The sequence below is a fragment of the Balaenoptera physalus genome (genome assembly GCF_965194825.1).
Source record: "Balaenoptera physalus genome assembly, chromosome: 4".
NCBI lineage: Eukaryota > Metazoa > Chordata > Mammalia > Artiodactyla > Balaenopteridae > Balaenoptera > Balaenoptera physalus.
The window spans coordinates 110,899,029-110,917,891 of record NC_138891.1 but is presented as its reverse complement, the minus strand read 5'-3'; the positions used below and the strand labels follow the sequence as shown (position 1 = coordinate 110,917,891).

The following is an 18,863-nucleotide window of genomic DNA, read 5'->3' as shown; positions in this document are numbered from 1 at the left end:
ATTTGGTTTAAAGAATAAGATATATTATTTTATGTACTTTCTTGTTAATATTGTTTACAAGTGTTTGTATGGTAAAAATAATTGTGGCAAACTTTGGTCTAAAGTGTGTTCTAGTTATAATTTGGCAGCAAAATGTTGGCAGGTGTAAGTCATCTTTACTTACCTTAAACTTTTCATTGACAGCCACAGCCTACCCAAAAGCCTAAGAATTGTATTTAACCCAATTGGTCCTCAAATGAGTGAATATCACCTTTTAAAACATTCTAATATATCGAAATCTTCAGCACTCTTCATTCAAATTTTTGCAGCTTTCATCACCTCTATTTAATGCTTCCAGACAGCTTTTCATTTTGAAACTTCACGTTTCTTAGATATCAGTATGGAAGAGTCCCAATACAGCAGGGTATCTTCATTGTTGTTGTCGTGGTTGGTATTATTATTATCTTTAAACATGTTCAGAAATAGCAGTAAAAATATGAAAGAAAATAAAGTTTGCTGTACACCTGAAACTAACACAACATTATAAATCACCTATACTCCAATAAAAATTTAAAAAAATAAATAAAGTTGCAAGCAGCTTCTGCTTTCTATGAGTGGGTTTTTAAATTTAACTTTGGAGCTAATTGTGTCTCTGTTCTTTGAAAAAGCCTTTGAGTGATCATTTAAATTAAGTGCATCTAAAACTTAAGAACAAAGAATCTTCTTAAAAAATCCTGTTTAGTAATATAATTAGTTGTATTTTGTAATTTTCCCTCCATAAATTATGTTCCTGGTATATATTTGTGTTTTAAAATATGGAGTCACACCTCTCCTCTCCACAAGTGCCATGATTATATACGAACACATGTCTGTTCAGTGTTCTATGTGCTGTTACTTGAGCCATCACAAGGAGAGGCTGGCAGAAGACATATAGAGCCATACTGTCCCCCCACCTAAAGCCTGGAGAAACCAAATAGAAGCAGAAAAAAGCTTTGTGCTGTGCAGTATGGATTATACTGTGAAGTCCTATATGTGGAGTTACTTCATACCCAATAACTTAGACCTTTGCAAATACCTTGAAATTGGACTGGGTTTTTTATTTCGTTTTGTAACTGTACACTGTTTTCTAAAAAAAATTATTGAAGCATAGTTGATTTACAATGTTTTATTAATTTCTGCTATACAGCAAATTGATTCAGTTATGCATATATATACACTCTTTTTCACATTCTTTTCCATTATGGTTTATTACAGGATATTGAATATATTTCCCCGTGCTATACAGTAAGACCTGTTGTTTATCCATTCTATATATAATAGTTTGCATCTGCTAATCCCAAATTCCCAGTCCATCCCTTCCCACCCGCAACTTGGCAACCACCAGTCTGTTCTCTATGTCTCAGAGAAAGTTTCTGTTTCATAGATAAGTTCATTTATGTCATATTTTAGATTCTACGTATAAGTGATATCATATGGTATTTCTTTTTCTGACTTATTTTACTTAATATGATAATCTCTAGGTCCACCCATGTTGCTGCAAATGGCATTATTTCATTTTTTTTTATTGCTGAGTAGTATTCCATTGTATGTATGTATCACATCTTTATCCAATCATCTGTTGATAGACATTTAAGTTGTTTCCATGTCTTGGCTATTGTGAATAGTGCTGCTATGAACACAGGGGTGCATGCATCTTTTTGAATTATAGTTTTGTCAGGGTATATGCCTAGGAGTGGGATTGCTGGATCATATAGCAACTCTATTTTTAGTTTATTGAAGAACCTCCATACAGTTTTCCATAGTGGCTGCATGAGTTTACATTCCCACCAACAGTGTAGGAGGGCTCCCTTTTCTCCACACCCTTTCCAGCATTTGTTATTTGTAGATTTTTTATTGATGGACATTCTGACTGGCTGAGGTAGTGTTTTGGTTTGCATTTCTCTAATAATTCACAATGTTGAACATCTTTTCATGTGCCATCTGTATGTCTTCTTTGGAGAACTGTCTATTTAGGTCTTCTGACCATTTTTCAATTGGGTTGTTTGTTTTTTTTGTTGCTGAGTTGTATGAGCTATTTGTATACTTTGGAAGTTAAATCCTTGTCCTTTTGTAACCATACTCTTGAGGCTGGAGGTGGTGTTTACTGTCTCCTGATGATCATCCTGGTGTCCAAAGCTAATTCTCTAGCAGAAGATTAGTACTTGGAGGGTAAGACTACATTGGTGAGAAGGGTGAAGAGTTGTCTCTCTCTAAACCTTAGAGAGACAGGAGGAATTGATGCCCAGGGCCTTCCTCACTGTGAATGGGAATGCTGGCCAGATGTGATTGTCTTTCCTCTACTGCAGTGAAACAAGACATTAGCTTAGTAAGAAACTTCAAATCTGTGGAAAATTCTGTAGGAGGAATTGGGCTTTTGGACTCTTAAGGAAGTCATATTTAGTGTGACATTTAAAAATATCTTTATTGGAATTTAGTTGTGTTTTTTCTAAGCTTTCAGTGAAGTGTGTAGCATTGAAGGAAGCTGAGGCTTGGCTCTTTGCCCAAGGAAACCAAGTGCCCCAGAGAAGATCAGTATCAGATTGAGGGGAGGGTGTCCTAAGACTGTAACAGATAAACTTCCAAAGAAAGGAGCATAGTTTGCAGGCAGATGGATGGCAAGCAGTGTCTGAGCATGTGGGGCAGTGTCTCTGACCACTGTGCTTTCACCTTAAAAAGAAATGTTACCCTGATGCTTAGAACATTTACACATACACAATTTTTTCTCATCCAGTTCACTGTCAAATTTTAAAAGGCTCTTAACTTTATTCAACAATATCTTATTAGACCTTTATTCTAAAGAAGAAATAATACAAAACATAGAGAAACTTGTGTGTGTAAAAAATTTTGCCAGGTAAGTATTAATTACAATTGTGAATATTGGAAAACATCAAACTGTCTAATAGTGGGAAATTAGGAAAATAATAAAAAATTTGTTTGGAATAATTGCAACCATTAGAAATTAGTTATGAAGCCTTGGTAAATACACAAGTAAATGCTTATTATAAGATGTTAAGTAGAAAACGCAGGGTACAAAATATCATTCAGTGACAACAGGAACATTCATTGGAGAAAAAAATGACTAGGAAATAATATATTAAAATGATAGGAAGAGTTATAGTAGGATGGTTGGATTATAATTATTTTAATCATTTTCTTCTGGAGTCCTAATTATGTTTAATAGTTTTTATAATTAAATTAAAAAATAGATTAAAAAAGGAAAAAAAACAGACTTGTCTGTCTAGGTAGACAGAAAGTTGGGTCAAGAGGCAAACACAAAAACTAACTGAGGAGATTTGGGTGCTCAGACAAAAGTGTGAATAGAATAAAGACTTTTCTTTTTAACCTGAGGCTGCCCTATTCTGCCAGGCAAGCTAAATTACATGATTTACTGAGGTAGAAAGCCAAACTACCATAGTCCAAGATAAAAATATTTTGTAAGCTAGGATTTTTTATTTTTGAAAGACAAATTCAAGTTCCTATGTCCAGAGATTATGTTTTCATCTTCCTCGGATCTGACAGTATCTGTAGGAATTGCATATCCTTCAGCAAGGGAGCAATCTCCTCTGGGTCCTTGAATTGATGAAAGTCAGTTCAGGGTTCTTGAGTTCTCTTGTAATATTTCCTTTCTCCTCCAGTGTCCTCACTTTGTGACTGTGAAGAGGAAAAAGGTATTAATATTTTTATGTATATTTTTTCCGTTTTATTATTTCACTGATTGTTTTCCAAATAGCCAACAGATAAATAAACATCTTCTGAATAGGTTAAGTTTTACTGTACTTTATAATAGTAATATCAATTTTGATGTCACCATCAAGGAAGAACGTATTTTTGCCCAAATATTTATATTTGACACTGTGATGTAACACTGGCCCAATTCTGTATTATAAAGTAGAGAACATGCATCTTTAGGAGTGTTAAGCTTCTTAGTTCTTTTTTCTTCCCCTTTTTTCCAGCCCTCCCCTATGGTACCCTTCATTTCTCTCTGTTTTATTCTCTGTGTCAGTGTCTACTCTCAGGAAACGATCTGAGAAAAAGAAAAAAGTTTCATTCATCTCTTAAAGTATGTAAAGAATTAGCTCTTCCTAGAAGATGAGCATTTCAAAAAGGACAAAAGCTTTAACTTTCAGTAAAAGTTTGACCACTGTCAGTATTTCAGGTAGATTTTATCTGGAGTGTTGGTAAAAGTTACAGGGTAATAAGTAACATTACATGACCCAGACCAGTCATAAAATCAAAGTACATCCCTCCTGAAGAGGGGGAAAAGAAAAGATTTATTCTGTCATTCAGTTCATGTCTGGCCTCTTTCTACCACATGGATAGTGCTGGTTTGTAGTTAGAGCAAATGAGGAAAACACATGAAGCTGAGAAAATATGGTTGCTCATTAAAAAAATAAATAAATAAATTGGAGAGAGCAAGAAAGTGATAGAAGATAATGACATCATTTGGAATCCTGAATTCAACCATACCTGTACATCCCAGTTTCTCTTCCCCAATCATCATAATCATCATCATCATAAATAAAATGTATAGACTATTTACTACATATAAATCATCAGACTAAGTACCTTCTATGAATGTCCTCAATGAAGTTTCATAAAAATCCAGGGAGAAAGGTTCTATTATTCTCTTTTTATAGATGGGAAAACAGAGGTCAGAGAGTATAGGTGTCACAGATGACATTTCCCAGGAAACAGCCCCTTGTATGGAGTTTAGCATTCAGGGTGTTTATTAAGGACTGCTCTTGAGACCAATACCTGTGAAAGGGAAGGGAAGCAAGTACAAGTGGGTAGAGAGAGAAGTTGAGCTGTAGTGCAGACCTAAAGACAGTCTTGGAATTGTCTCTGGGAGCTCTGGGTCTGTAACTCTACTTCAATGATATGCTGTTGGGGCAAGAGCTTGGTTCTTTATAGACCAATTCATCAGTTCTTAGATTTGCCTCATCTCGGGAAGAGGGTGGGACTTTAGAAAAGGTGGATCTCTTCACTTGAGGCAATTATTGGAGGGACTAACAATTGAAGGCTTCTGCCAGGGCACTTTCCACAGACATGGCATCAAGTCCCTCACTGAAGGGGGATCTGGGTGGTATATCACTGTGTCTACCACAGTAACTAGTTCAGGATGTCACAAGAGGAACCAGGGAGTTAATCTTGACAGTTGGATTCAATAGCTGGATCTCAACTATGAACATCCTGTTGCTTCTTTTTAGCATCATGAGAACTGTGTTTTCATACCTGCAGCTGAGAGAGTCCTGGGTAATATATTACCCTATTTTTTAAACCTTCCTTACTGGTATGGTGTTATAAATTCTTTAAAAAGAATTTTGTGTAAGGAAATGTAATTGGGATAACTTTGCTGAGATAATAAGTTCACTCCCCAAATCCAGCACAATTATTGCTTTTTACAGACAGCTTTCCTATTCTCTCCTCCTAAAATGAATCAAGATTTTAAAATAATGTTTTGTGAAACTATTATCACTTCCTTTTGAACACTTTTCTCAGCATGTGATTGTCCATTTATTTGTTAGAATATTTGGAAATGCTTAACAACAATTTATTGAACGGGGGAATGAATCAGTTTTTAAGAACCGATGCTATTTTTATACATTATTTCCCCTCATCTAGGAGAGTAAAAGTTTTGGGCCTTTTGGTGTAAGGCTCGAATGTGACAATTGTCTTTTAGCTATTATTTCTCAAGTCCTTTTTTTAATGTTAAAGTCACAATTTCAATCCTGTTATGCAGAAAGATAATGCATTAGTTTGAGAGCAGTTGAATACTTCTTTTTTTTGTTTAAATTAATTTGGTTATGAAGCAAAAGAAAAGACATCCTATAACAACTAACTTTGAAAGTAGTAGAATGCTGAAGGGAAGATTGGTGAAATAAGAATATTGGGGATTAGACTGAAGACAAAAATCAAATCATTTTCTGGTTACATAGACATTAGATTCTTTGTTAGCAAGTTTCAATAAAATTAGTTGTCTGTTATGCCACCTCAGGTTTAAATCTAGACTCACTTGAGATATATGGAATGCACCAGACAGGTTTATATACTACTTTTTAAGAATAACTACAGAATCTTCCTAAAATCATTATACCTCAGTGGGGTTAAAAATGATTTCAAACTATTGATTTTTGAACATAGTTATCTTAATCATTTGGATTCCAGTTAAGTAATTAGGGAAAATAACATGGAAAAAAAGTGAAGTAGAGTAATTATTGAAGTATAACTTACTGGTGCTAGTAGAAGTTTTTAAAAAGTAGATGCATTGTAAATTGCAACTATAATTGACAATCTGATCTCTAGAGGAATAGATGGATACAGAAGCTTTATAAGGTTAACATGTTAAGACAGGTATAAACTTGAAAAGTTTGAATCTCACTGAGGCAAAACCAAAGTGTTAGATAAAATTGAGCTAAAGTGAAAAAGAAGGAGCTCAGAAACTAATAACGTAAAAAGAAAAAATTGAAAGATGACATTCTTCAAAAAAAGGGTGAATAAACTGTGAGAATGTATTCATGTAACTATTTTTCCAATAAAACATCATTTAATCACAAAGGTTAACTTTCTCTAAGTGCAAATAACACACAGCACATAAGGTAATATAATATTTTTTTAACATATAAAGAGTTATTGTAGAACATGTTTAAATTGCCTGACCCATAGTAGTGAAATTTTCACTTTCTAATTCCTGGTCCCTTTGTTTACCAAGGGCAGATATCTTTCAGTCAGCTGGCCAGCTGGTCAGTTCAACACTACCTGGATTAATCTTAAAATTGACTCAGACCAGCTCAGCTAATCAAGCCTGAAGACAGACAAGAAAAATAAGAAAGTTAGTTTTCTGCAGTAGGTTCCTAGCTGTAGGCTCTTACGTTTACTTAGATTACGAGAAAGTATTCCTTATTTCTCACTCTTACCTGGCTTTATAATTTGCCTCACTGTGGTGAATGAAATCCAACAAATGTCATTTGCATTCCTTAACTGTTAGATACCACATGAGAGTTGCTCAGCTATGTTTATTTTCTATAAATCCATCTGATAACCTGAAGGAGTCACTGATTTTAGGTCAGAGAAGTAATATTCTTAGATAAAAATTACTTTGTTGATTAAATTGTTTCACATATTAGAATAAGTAAAAAGCTATATTTTAAATAGCATACAGTGTTTTATCAATTTCTAGTATTCATTAATCCATATGAGGTAAAAGTAGTAAAAGGGGGACAGACTCAGGTAATTGATGATCTTTGTCAATTATTATTTGATATAAAATGGGATACTGAATTATATTATGCTTACTTAAAGCAAAACAAAACAGTAATTCCTACATCTCCATTAATTCTTTCCCAGGATATATTCACTAACATAATTTTGAGTCAAAGAAACAGTTGTTCATATTATTTTCTAAGCAGACTTATTTAGGAGTAATTTTACATCTTTCATTCTTTGATAGCTCATCTTAATTTAAAAAAACAAAAAATATCAAATAAGCAAACAAAAAATTCCCTAAGTACGTTCATAGAGTATGGTATTGCTATATTGTAATTTTTATTTTAGTCTTAGCAGACAGTTTATATCCTACAATAATTTTTCTCAAAAATAGGCAAAATTGTTAATATTTTGGAAAAAGTGAACAATTTTATGACATCATTTTTTTATATCTTTCAAAGGAAATTTTACCCACAGCACAAGAATAGTCTCACAGTATGTATCAGATAGCCCTGTATATCATTGAACTTCTTGATCTGTTTGTGGCATCTGTTATTTTCTAATCTTGTTTATTACCTGACACAGAATTATTCAGTCTTCTTTTCCTCTTGCCATCTGTTATCTGGCTCATTCTTTTGTCTTATCCACTTAATAGAGTTGTTTCCCAGGAATCTTACTTAAAACTTGTCTCTTCATCAACAAAACTCTCACTCTTTGCAGTCTCAGGCAATTTACGATGTAACAATACCTCCCTATTCTTATAAATCCAAATATTTTACCTCACTAAAGTTTATACCCAACATTTGAAAGTATTCATTGGAAATAATCCATTTTGAATTTTACCAACAACTTGCATTAATGCCTCTGGCACTGAATAAATCTTCTCTCTCTCAACATTATTTTTTTTCAGTGTTCTTTATTTCTATTAGTATCATTTTCCCATTATATTTTCCATATTGTATCAATATTTTCTTTACTTTTACATGGGACAGAAAATATGTATGAATATTTATAGATTTGATAGATTTAAATAGGCAAGTACAGACAATCTCAGTCAGAAGATCAGTTAATAGATCTAAAGATGAGATGAACAGAGAAGAAAGAATCAGTTTGTGCTTAGTTTGGGGAAAAGTTATAGAGACTTTATAGAAAGAAAAACTTGAACATATGGTAGATAAGTTTTTATAACCTATAATAAATTGCATAATGGATTTTATAAGTTATATTTGCATTTTTTAAGGAACAGTAAATATAATGCCTTTCAAATCCTTATTAGATTTTGAACTGGTTGGCATTTCTTTGAATTTTACATGAAGCTCAGACTTGACTGCAGGTAGCAAGGCTTTATGGGTATTACATGCACTTGGCTCATATTTCTATCAAATTTTTTATGAAACTTCCTTAAAGTTAGAATTTTCATCATTATATTCTCCTTGGGATATTTAGTCTTTAATATTTGTTGAGTAAAAAAATAAGTGAGTGATTGTGGACTCCTGTAACCTCTTCAAGGCCAGACCTTATTATATTTTCATCAAAGCTTACCTCTATTTTTCATTTTGAAATGCATTTCAGTGTCTATATCTATTTAATAGCCTAAATTGAGTTTATCCAAATTTATTATCTTCTGTTTTCTTATAAACTCCTTTCCATACAATTCATGTAACATTTCTCATTACTGACTTTGTTCTTTAATTCTGTGCCTTTATCATAAAAGGCATGTTGAACCAGCTAAACTATTCTGGAACACTTGACTAGACTAGGAGCTGGGATGACCTACTTGCCTCTTCTTCCCTCCTGGGCTCTGGGGATTTTTCTACTGGGTAACTTCAATCTTAATGGAGGTGAAAATATCTGAAGCATAATTATACTTCCAAGAGCTTCATAACTAGTCTAAACATTACGGGATTGAAGTTGTGAGTCACTTAATTTCAAAGCAACACTGAAAATAGTCTCTTTAAATATCTGAAGTACAGAAATAGACTAAATCATGCTTAAGAATAAATGGCAATAACTTTCCTCTCTAAGAACAAGAAACTTGGGAGAGAATATCAACTGGCTTCTGTTCAGTGAACTCTTGGCTTTGGCACAAATTCTAATTCTAACAACAGGCAGAATATCCAATTCTACTTGCTATCACTCTTCATACAATGGCTTTCAAATTTTCTTCGGTATTACTTACTCAAGTATATTTATTTATAGTACACGTGAGATCAGCACATACAAATATACACAGTGAAACAAAAGTGTCATGAAGGCACACTTGCAGGTAATATGATTCTATTATTTATTCTATATTTAAAATATTATTATTATTATTATGAGACTAAAAATTATTATCATTGTTAGTAGTAGTATAAGTAATATTTGCTACTGTATTTGTTTCACAGGCCAAGAGAAGTTCATAAACTACACTTTGAAAAACACTGCCATGTGCAAAGAACTTTGAATTAATTGGTTGTAGCAGCATGTAGAATGGAGAAAAGGCATAAAAGGAGGCTAGAATAGGCATGAGTATTATCTACACACTGTCTTTTTTGGAGATACTACATGTCTATGTTAAATTACTCTGTACTTTTTAGTTTTACAAAGCATTTTAAAATAAAAACCAAATTTTAAGTTGTGAAACCCTATCCTTACTGCAGTAGTCATCATCCCCAGAAGGACGTTTATATGTTTGAATAATATTTCATTCTTTGCGGTATTAAACATTGGAAAATTATATATTTTGTTTCACATTTCCTAGTAGTATCTGACTTCATGAAGTGCCTCCATAGGTATGAACAAAGATAATATTTGATAGAATACAACCTGGTTTTAACATTTTAAAGTTTTTTAAATGTACACTTTAAAAACAAATGTTTACATCAGACTGAAAAATTTGATGCCTAGGATCAAATATCAGTTGTAGAAGTCTAAACTTATATTAAAAAAGATCTAATTTTCAGGAGAAGGTAGATTTATTCAACCACTGTTTTTAAAAAACACATTATAATTTGTGATGTATTTTAATTTCTTTCTTCAACATCTAATAAAAAAGGGGTGAGGAGTGTTAGAGCCACAACTTGATTCACATCCTCAAGATGCATAAAGTACATTAAAGATGGTTTTTCCTAAGAGTCATATTCTGGAATCTAGGTCAAGTTGGTTAATTAGTTTCCACCAGAGTGCCAATTCTGATTGACAAGTGGAGACTATCACCAAATATAAATAAAAACAGTTTTCTCTGGAGGTTTTTACATTCTGTTTCTCAATGGCCACGCCATCAAAATGGCCATGTCATGGTGGATGTGCCAAAATAAACTGAAACTTATCCAATATGTGAGACTGCTTGAAGGTGAGAAACTCCTTCTGAGACTTGCGAGTCATAACCTACTCCTAATTTTTAAAAACCTACTGGTCAGTGAAATATGCTTTTGAGCATAACAGTGCATTTGTACGTTCATTCATTCAACAAATATCCATTAAATATTTTCTATATGTGTCAGTTTGCTAGGGGTTAAGAACTGAACAAAAATATGTCTTGTAAGATCTCTGCCTTCTATAGCATAAGTTAGAGTGGCTCAGTTGGGCTGGAGAACCTATTCGCATGTGTGCTTAGTGATATGATTGCCAAGTTGATGTTGGCTGTCTGTTTTGAGCTCAGCTGGGGCTTTTGGTTGGAGGTTTCGTTCTCTCTATGTGAGCCTCTCCGTGAGACTTCATGGTCATTTCAATGTTACAGATGGATTCCAGTAGTGAGTGTGCTATGAGAGCCAGGTGGAACATGCAAATCTTCTTTTGACTTAGTATTAGCAAGCCCAGAACATCACTTCTGCCAAATTTTATTGGTAAACTGAGTCATCAAGCAGAGGGAAATTAGATCTCGTCTACTGATGGGAGTAAAAGCAAAGAATTGTTTTCCATTTCAACTGAACACACATATCAGACACGTTCAAGACCCCATTCTTAGCCTGGTCCTAGATATGGTTCTAAATTTAGAGTTTGTCTTTCTCCTTTTCATATTCATTTTTCCCTTTTCTTCTTTGTCTACCTCTGCTACGTGTTTAGGTATCTCATCAATGTCTGTCTCCTCTGAACCCTCTTTTTGTTTCTTCTCTAAATTTTGTCCAATTTAATTGGTCTAAATTCATTAATCTAAATTAGACTAAAACCTGAATCATGTCTTTCCCCTTCCCTACATTTCATCAAAATTTTGTTTTTCACCCTGGAGAAGAATCCAAGCTGTTTTGCCAACTTGCCCCATACCCAAAGTCGCTTGACATAGCCCAAACGTTGTTGTTTTCTGCATCTGAATCATCTACCAATCTTTTTGTCTTTGTGGGTGATACAATTTTATTTACTTTTTTCTATAATTTATGTCTTGAATGAATATGACTTTAAATTGGAGATCCCAGGCTAAAATTATAAATGGAATTCAACATTCCTTTCAAAACTGGGGGAAGCCAAGCTAATATCAGCAATCTTAGTGCAAATAAACGATCGGGAGAAAATGGGGCAAAGCAAAGCACTGTCAGGCAGGAATCAATAGTCAACCACACTTCCTCACTCAAATTTTCTTTTTCCTGAGCACTTTTCTATCAAATTATACAAGACGATTTTTAACAGGACACTCTATCTCCTTATAAATTTCTTACAGTTACTCTCTGTTGTCTGAAGCCATAGTCACCTACAGGTCTTATATTGTTTCCTTCTAAAGTTTCATGTTAAATTTCTATGCATTAAATCCTGGTTACCCAGTCTACCTTCATTAGTGTGTAAAGGAAACATGAGAATTTATCTTTATGTCAACATTTTGACTTAAAATCTATAATTATTCTTTATTAATAAGTTACATAAAAATGCTGTTGTATGTGTCACACAAGGTATCAAAGGCATCCTGAGGAATGGTTGAGGTTTCACCACACAGAGGGGTTGACAATGATACCTCCACTCTTTTGTTTGCTTTAAGTGCATTTCTATGTATTATAATTTAACTGTGTCCAGGGTTTTAAATATATATTACCAAAGAAATTATCACCATAAAGTGTTGATGTTGTCTAAAATGATTCCTCGGGGTAACATATTGAATCAGCAGAGTTAAACAAGAAATGAGCAGACCTAATGTTACACTTAGCACTATTTATGAATTCAGCAAGTATGTTAAGTTAATATACATTTTAGAAAACAGTGCTATCTGATAAGAATTCAGCACCCAAATAGCAATTCTCAGGAGGGTGTTTCCCTAAGTGTAAATGGAATTTTAGCTAATGGTAGCATTGTGTATAGCTTTACATTTTAAAATGTTACTTAGCTCCTCTGTATGTGATAATTTTAATTTCTAAATGTGTATATATATAATGCACATTATACAGTGTCTTATGAAACATTATATCAATTAATATAATAATTTTATATAAATGAAAACATTTATCTATTTAGTGAATGTGTAAACATTTTCTATTGAGGCAGTCAGCAATTTTAAAAGTTTTGATAACTGGTCTCCAATTCTTTGAAGTATTTTTCATAGTCCTTAGTGATCTGGTTCTATACTACTAATATAATCCTAGGAGTCCTTACATCACAGTGCAAAGTATTGGCTCCAGAAAAACCAAATGATTTTTCCTGTATGCACTGGTGTTTTCCATCCAACTGGATTTTTCAGTCTTCTATATATTTGTCTGCCTTGCAACACTTCAGTGTTCAATATAATTGTATAAGGATAATTCAATCTTAAAATTATCCTTAATTATTTTGCTACATTTTGATCTTTTCTTAATCCCTATAGCATAAAGTATATTTTCATATTCCTGTCTTGTATTGTTGTTTCCAACTGGATTGTAAACTCCCTAAAGTTATACATTTTTTAAAAAAAATTTATTTATTGTATTTTTGGCTGCGTTGGGTCTTTGTTGCTGCGCACAGGCTTTCTCTAGTTGTGGTGAGTGGGGGCCACTCTTCGTTGCGGTGCGTAGGCTTCTCATTGCGGTGGCCTCTCTTGTGGAGCACAGGCTCCAGGTGCACAGGCTTCAGTAGTTGTGGCTCGTGGGTTCGAGAGCGCAGGCTCAGTAGTTGTGGCGCACAGGCCCAGCTGCTCCGCGGCATGTGGGATCCTCCCGGACCAGGGCTCGAACCCATGTTCCCTGCGTTGGCAGGCAGACTCCCAACCACTGCACCACCAGGGAAGCCCGTTTTTTTTTTTTAATGTCAAAAATGGTCTGAGAAGAAGCAAAACAGGGGAGAAGCTAAGGGAAGAGAAAAAAATGCTCAAATATAAAGGGGAATATAAAACTGCTCTTATTTGATAATACATTTCAAGTTTAGGGTACAAACATGTAACAACTTGAAAATTAGCCTTGTTGGACTGTTCATACATTTAAATCTCATTTCAGAGTCAGTGAAGGAAAACATGCCTCTTATTCAGACTGTGTATCAAAAAACTATTTCTTATAATTAGTCATATTAAGATATCCTGGATATCCCCTTTTATGGCTGTTAGCATTTGCCTTATGTATTGAGGTGCTCCTATGTTGCATGCATAAATATTTATAATTGTTATATCTTCTTCTTGGATTGATCCCTTGATCATTATGTAGTGTCCTTCTTTGTCTCTTGTAATAGTCTTTATTTTAAAGTCTATTTTGTCTGATATGAGAATTGCTACTCCAGCTTTCTTTTGATTTCCATTTGCATGGAATATCTTTTCCCATTCCCTCACTTTCAGTCTGTATGTGTCCATAGGTCTGAAGTGGGTCTCTTGCAGACAGCATATGTGTGGGTCTTATTTTTATATCCATTCAGCTAGTCTGTGTCTTCTGGTTGGAGCATTTAATCCACTTACATTTAAGGTAATTATCGATATGTAAGTTCCTATTACCATTTTCTTAATTGTTTTGTGTTTGTTTTTGTAGGTCTTTTCCTTCTCTTGTGTTTCTTGCCTAGAGAAGTTCCTTTAGCATTTGTTGTAAAGCTGGTTTGGAGATGCTGAATTCTCTTAACTTTTGCTTATCTGTAAAGGATTTAATTTGCCCATCGAATGTGAATGAGATCCTTGCTGGGTAGACTAATCTTGGTTGTAGGTTTTTCCCTTTCAGCCCTTTAAATATGTCCTGCCACTCCCTTCTGGCTTGCAGAGTTTCTGCTGAAAGATCAGCTGTTAACCTTATGGGGATTCACTTGTATGTTATTTGTTTCTTTTCCCTTGCTGCTTTTAATATTCTTTGTATTTAATTTTTGATAGTTTGATTAATGTGCATCTCGGCGTGTTCCTCTTTGGGTTTATCCTGTATGGTGCTCTCTGTGTTTCCTGGGCTTGACTGATTATTTCCTTTCCCATATTAGGGAAGTTTTTGACTATAATCTCTTCAAATATTTTCTCAGACCCTTTCCTTTCCTCTTCTTCTTCTGGGACCCCTATACTTCGAATGTTGGTACATTTAATGTTGTCCCAGAGGTCTCTGAGACTGTCCTCAATTCTTTTCATTCTTTTTTCTTTATTCTGCTCCCTGGCAGTTATTTCCACCATTTTATCTTCCAGCTCACTTATCCATTCTTCTACCTCAGTTATTCTGTTATTGATTCCTTCTAGAGTATTTTTAATTTCAGTAATTGTGTTGTTCATCACTGTTTGTTTGCCCTTTAGTTCTTCTAGATCCTTGTTAAATGTTTCTTGTATTTTCTCCATTCTGTTTCTGAGATTTAGGATCATCTTTACTAACATTACTCTGAATTCTTTTTCAGGTAGGTTGCCTATCTCACCTTCATTTATTTGGTCTTGTAGGGTTTTACCTTGCTCCTTCATCTATAACATACTTTTTTGTCATTTCATTTTCTTTTTTTTTTTTTTTAATGGGTGGTGCTGTATTCCTGTCTTACTGGTTGTTTGGCCTGAGACGTCCAGCACTAGAGTTTGCAGGCAGTTGGACAGAGCTGGGTCTTGGTGCTGACATGAGGACTTCTGGGTGGTCTCACTCCGATTGATATTCTCTGGGGTCTGAGATTCTCAGTCCAGTCGTTTGAACTTGGAGCTCCCACCACAGCAGCTTGGGCCTGACCTCTGGCCTGGGAGCCAAGATCCTGCAAGCTTCGTGGCACAGTAAAAAAAAAAAAAAAAAAGAAGAAAGAAAGAATAAAAGGAGCAGTACAATATCAAAGAATAAAAAACAAAATAAATTTAGAAAGACAAAAAGTATATTAGGAAAAATAAGACTATAGTTGAAACAACTGCAACAAAGCAAAATAACACCACAACAGAAAAAAGAAAAAAAAAAGGGGGGGGGGACAAGCCAAAAGGAGAGAACAGTAAGAAATTATAAAGAATAAAATAAAATTAGAAAATTAAAAGATTTATTAGGAAAACTAAAAAATAAAAGAATCAAGAACAATGAATCAACAAGTTAAAATGGAACCCCAATCTAAAAGAGGAAAAAACAAAGAAAAGCCATGATTATGGGGGTGGAGTTTAGGCGGGGGTGGAACTTAGGCAGGGGCAGGGTTTAGGGTGGGGCAGGACCTAGGCAAGTGTGGGGGGTGACGTTTGAGCTTTGGGTGGGGCCTAGGCTCAGGACCCATGTAGTCGGAAAAGGCCCTGGAGGCGAGGCCCAGGTAGGGTGACATTCAAGCCTGGGGCAGAGCCTCTGCTTAGGACCTGCGTGGAAGGGGAGAGGCAGCATTTCAAAAGGAGGGTGTCTGGAGTGCGGCATTCCACAGTTTGGAGGTAGGGCCCTGAGTGAGTGTGGGTGGGGTTTAGGCCCAGCTCATTGAAGGGGTCTCCGAGTGTAGAGGTAGGGCTCTGTGTGGGGGTGTAGGGGTGGGGTTTGGGCTCTGCACAGCATGAAGGAGGCTCCATGGGCAGAGGATTAGGCCCGGGAGCCCAACAGTCTTCCCGGTACCTAAGTGGACAGGGAAAGCAGTGTCCCCATTCCCTTCCGTTCCCTTGCGCCCCTCCCCCACCATCTCCCCCAGGGTCTCCCTGTCCCCACTGGACCCCTAACTGTGGGTGGGTGCTGGTGGGTGTAGGAACTCTTCCTCTCCACCAGCCACCCCTCAGGGGCGCCAGTCCCGGAGGTCCGGCCTTTACTTTTGCTCCCCCTTCCCTCCCTCCCACTTCCTCAGGACCCACGCATCTTGAGGGGATCTTGGTGGGCAGAGGATCAGGCCTGGGATCTCAGCAGGCTTCTGGTGGCCCAAGTGGTCAGGAGAAACCTGGCCGTGCTCACTTTTGATCCTCTGCTCTCCCAATTGTTCCACAGTTTGTCCCTCGGGCTTGGGATCCCTTCCTCTCCCCCAGCCACCACTCAGGGGCGCCAGTCCCGTCCTGCCTTCACTTCTCCTCCCCCTTCAGTCCCACCATGCCCCACATCCTACTCGGTCACTGGGGGTTCCTCCCGTCCCTTTAAGTGTCCATGGTCCCCCACTAGTGCCGTGTAGGTGCACTAGTTGTGACAACGTGCAAATTCCATGTCCTACTAGTATGCCATCTTGATTCGGGGACTTTAACACCCCACTTTCACCAATGGACAGATCATCCAAAATGAAAATAAATAAGGAAACACAAGCTTTAAATGACACATTAAACAAGATAGACTTAATTGATATTTATAGGACATTCCATCCAAAAACAACAGAATACACTTTCTTCTCAAGTACTCTTGGAACATTTTCCAGGATACATCATATCGTGGGTCACAAATCAAGCCTTGGTAAACTTAAGAAAATTGAAATCGTATCAAGTATCATTTCCGATCACAATGTTATGAGCCTAGACATCAGTTACAGGAAAAAAAACTGTAAAAAATACAAACACATGGAGGCTAAACAATACACTACTAAATAACCAAGAGATCACTGAAGAAATCAAAAAATACCTAGAAACAAATGACAATGAAAACACGACGACCCAAAGCCAATGGGATGCAGCAAAAGCAGTTCTAAGAGGGAAGTTTATAACAATACAATCCTACCTCAAGAAACAAGAAAAGTCTCAAACAACCTAAACTTACACCTAAAGCAATTAGAGAAAGAAGAACAAAAAACCCCCGGAGTTAGCAGAAGGAAAGAAATCATAAAGAGCAGATCAGAAATAAATGTAAAAGAAATAAAGGAAACAATAGCAAAGATCAATAAAACTAAAAGCTGGTTCTTCAAGAAGATAAACAAAATTGATAAACCATTAGCCAGACTCATCAAGAAAAAAGGGGAGAAGACTCAAATCAACAGAATTAGAAATGAAAAAGGAGAAGTAACAACTGACACTGCAGAAATACAAAGGATCATGAGAAATTACTGCAAGCAACTCTATGCCAATAAAATGGACAACCTGGAAGAAATGGACAAATTCTTAGAAAAGCACAACCTTCTGAGACCGAACCAGGAAGAAATAGAAAATATAAACAGACCAATCACAAGCACTGAAACTGTGATTAAAAATCATCCAACAAACAAACGCCCAGGACCAGATGGCTTCATAGGCGAATTCTATCAAACATTTATAGAAGAGCTAACACCTGTCCTTCTCAGACTCTTCCAAAATATAGCAGAGAGAGGAACCCTCCCAAATTCATTCTACAAGGCCACCATCACCCTGATACCAAAACCAGACAAAGATGTCACGAAAAAAGAAAACTACAGACCAATATCTCTGATGAACATAGATGCAAAAATCCTCAACAAAATACTGGCAAACAGAATCCAACAGCACATTAAAAGGATCATACACCATGATCAAGTGGGGTTTATCCCAGGAATGCAAGGATTCTTCAATATATGCAAATCAATCAATGTGATACACCATATTAACAAACTGAAGGATAAAAACTATATGATAATCTCAATAGATGCAGAAAAAGCTTTTGACAAAATTCAACACCCATTTATGGTAAAAACTCTCCAGAAAGTAGTCACAGACAGAACCTACCTGAATATAATAAAGGCCATATATGACAAACCCACAGCCAACATCGTTCTCAATGGTGAAAAACTGAAACCATTTCCACTAAGATCAGGAACAAGAAAAGATTGCCCACTCTCACCACTGTTATTCAACATAGTTTTGGAAGTTTTAGCCAGAGCAGTCAGAGATGAAAAAGAAATAAAAGGAATTCAAATCAGAAAAGAAGAAGTAAAGCTGTCACTGTTTGCAGATGACATGATACTATACATAGAGAATCCTAAAGATGCTACCAGAAAACTACTAGAGCTAATCAACGAATTTGGTAGAGTAGCAGGATACAAAATTAATGCACAGAAATCTCTTGCATTCATATACAATAATGATGAAAAATCTGAAAGAGAAATTAAGGAAACACTCCCATTTACCATTGCAACAAAAAGAATAAAATACCTAGGAATAAACCTACCTAAGGAGACAAAAGACCTGTATGCAGAAAACTATAAGACAGTGATGAAAGAAATTAAAGATGATACAAACAGATGGAGAAATATACCATGTTCTTGGATTGGAAGAATCAACGTTGTGAGAATGACTATACTACCCAAAGCAATCTATAGATTCAATGCAATCCCTATCAAACTACTGATGGCATTTTTCACAGAACTAGAAGAAAAAATTGCACAATTTGTATGGAAACACAAAAGACCCTGAATAACCAAAGCAATCTTGAGAAAGAAAAACGGAGCTGGAGAAATCAGGCTCCTGGACTTCAGAC

General features: G+C 35.6%; 1 long non-coding RNA gene across 1 annotated transcript in view; it reads right to left on the bottom strand.

The window, feature by feature from the left end:
* Nucleotides 1-536: 536 nt before the first annotated feature.
* Nucleotides 537-18,863, bottom strand: part of LOC309660152 — a 68,709-nt gene continuing 50,382 nt past the window's right edge. Inside the window, exon 3 of the long non-coding RNA XR_014263211.1 lies at nt 537-3,669. This is a non-coding gene — a long non-coding RNA (uncharacterized lncRNA). The remainder of the gene's footprint in view (nt 3,670-18,863) is intronic.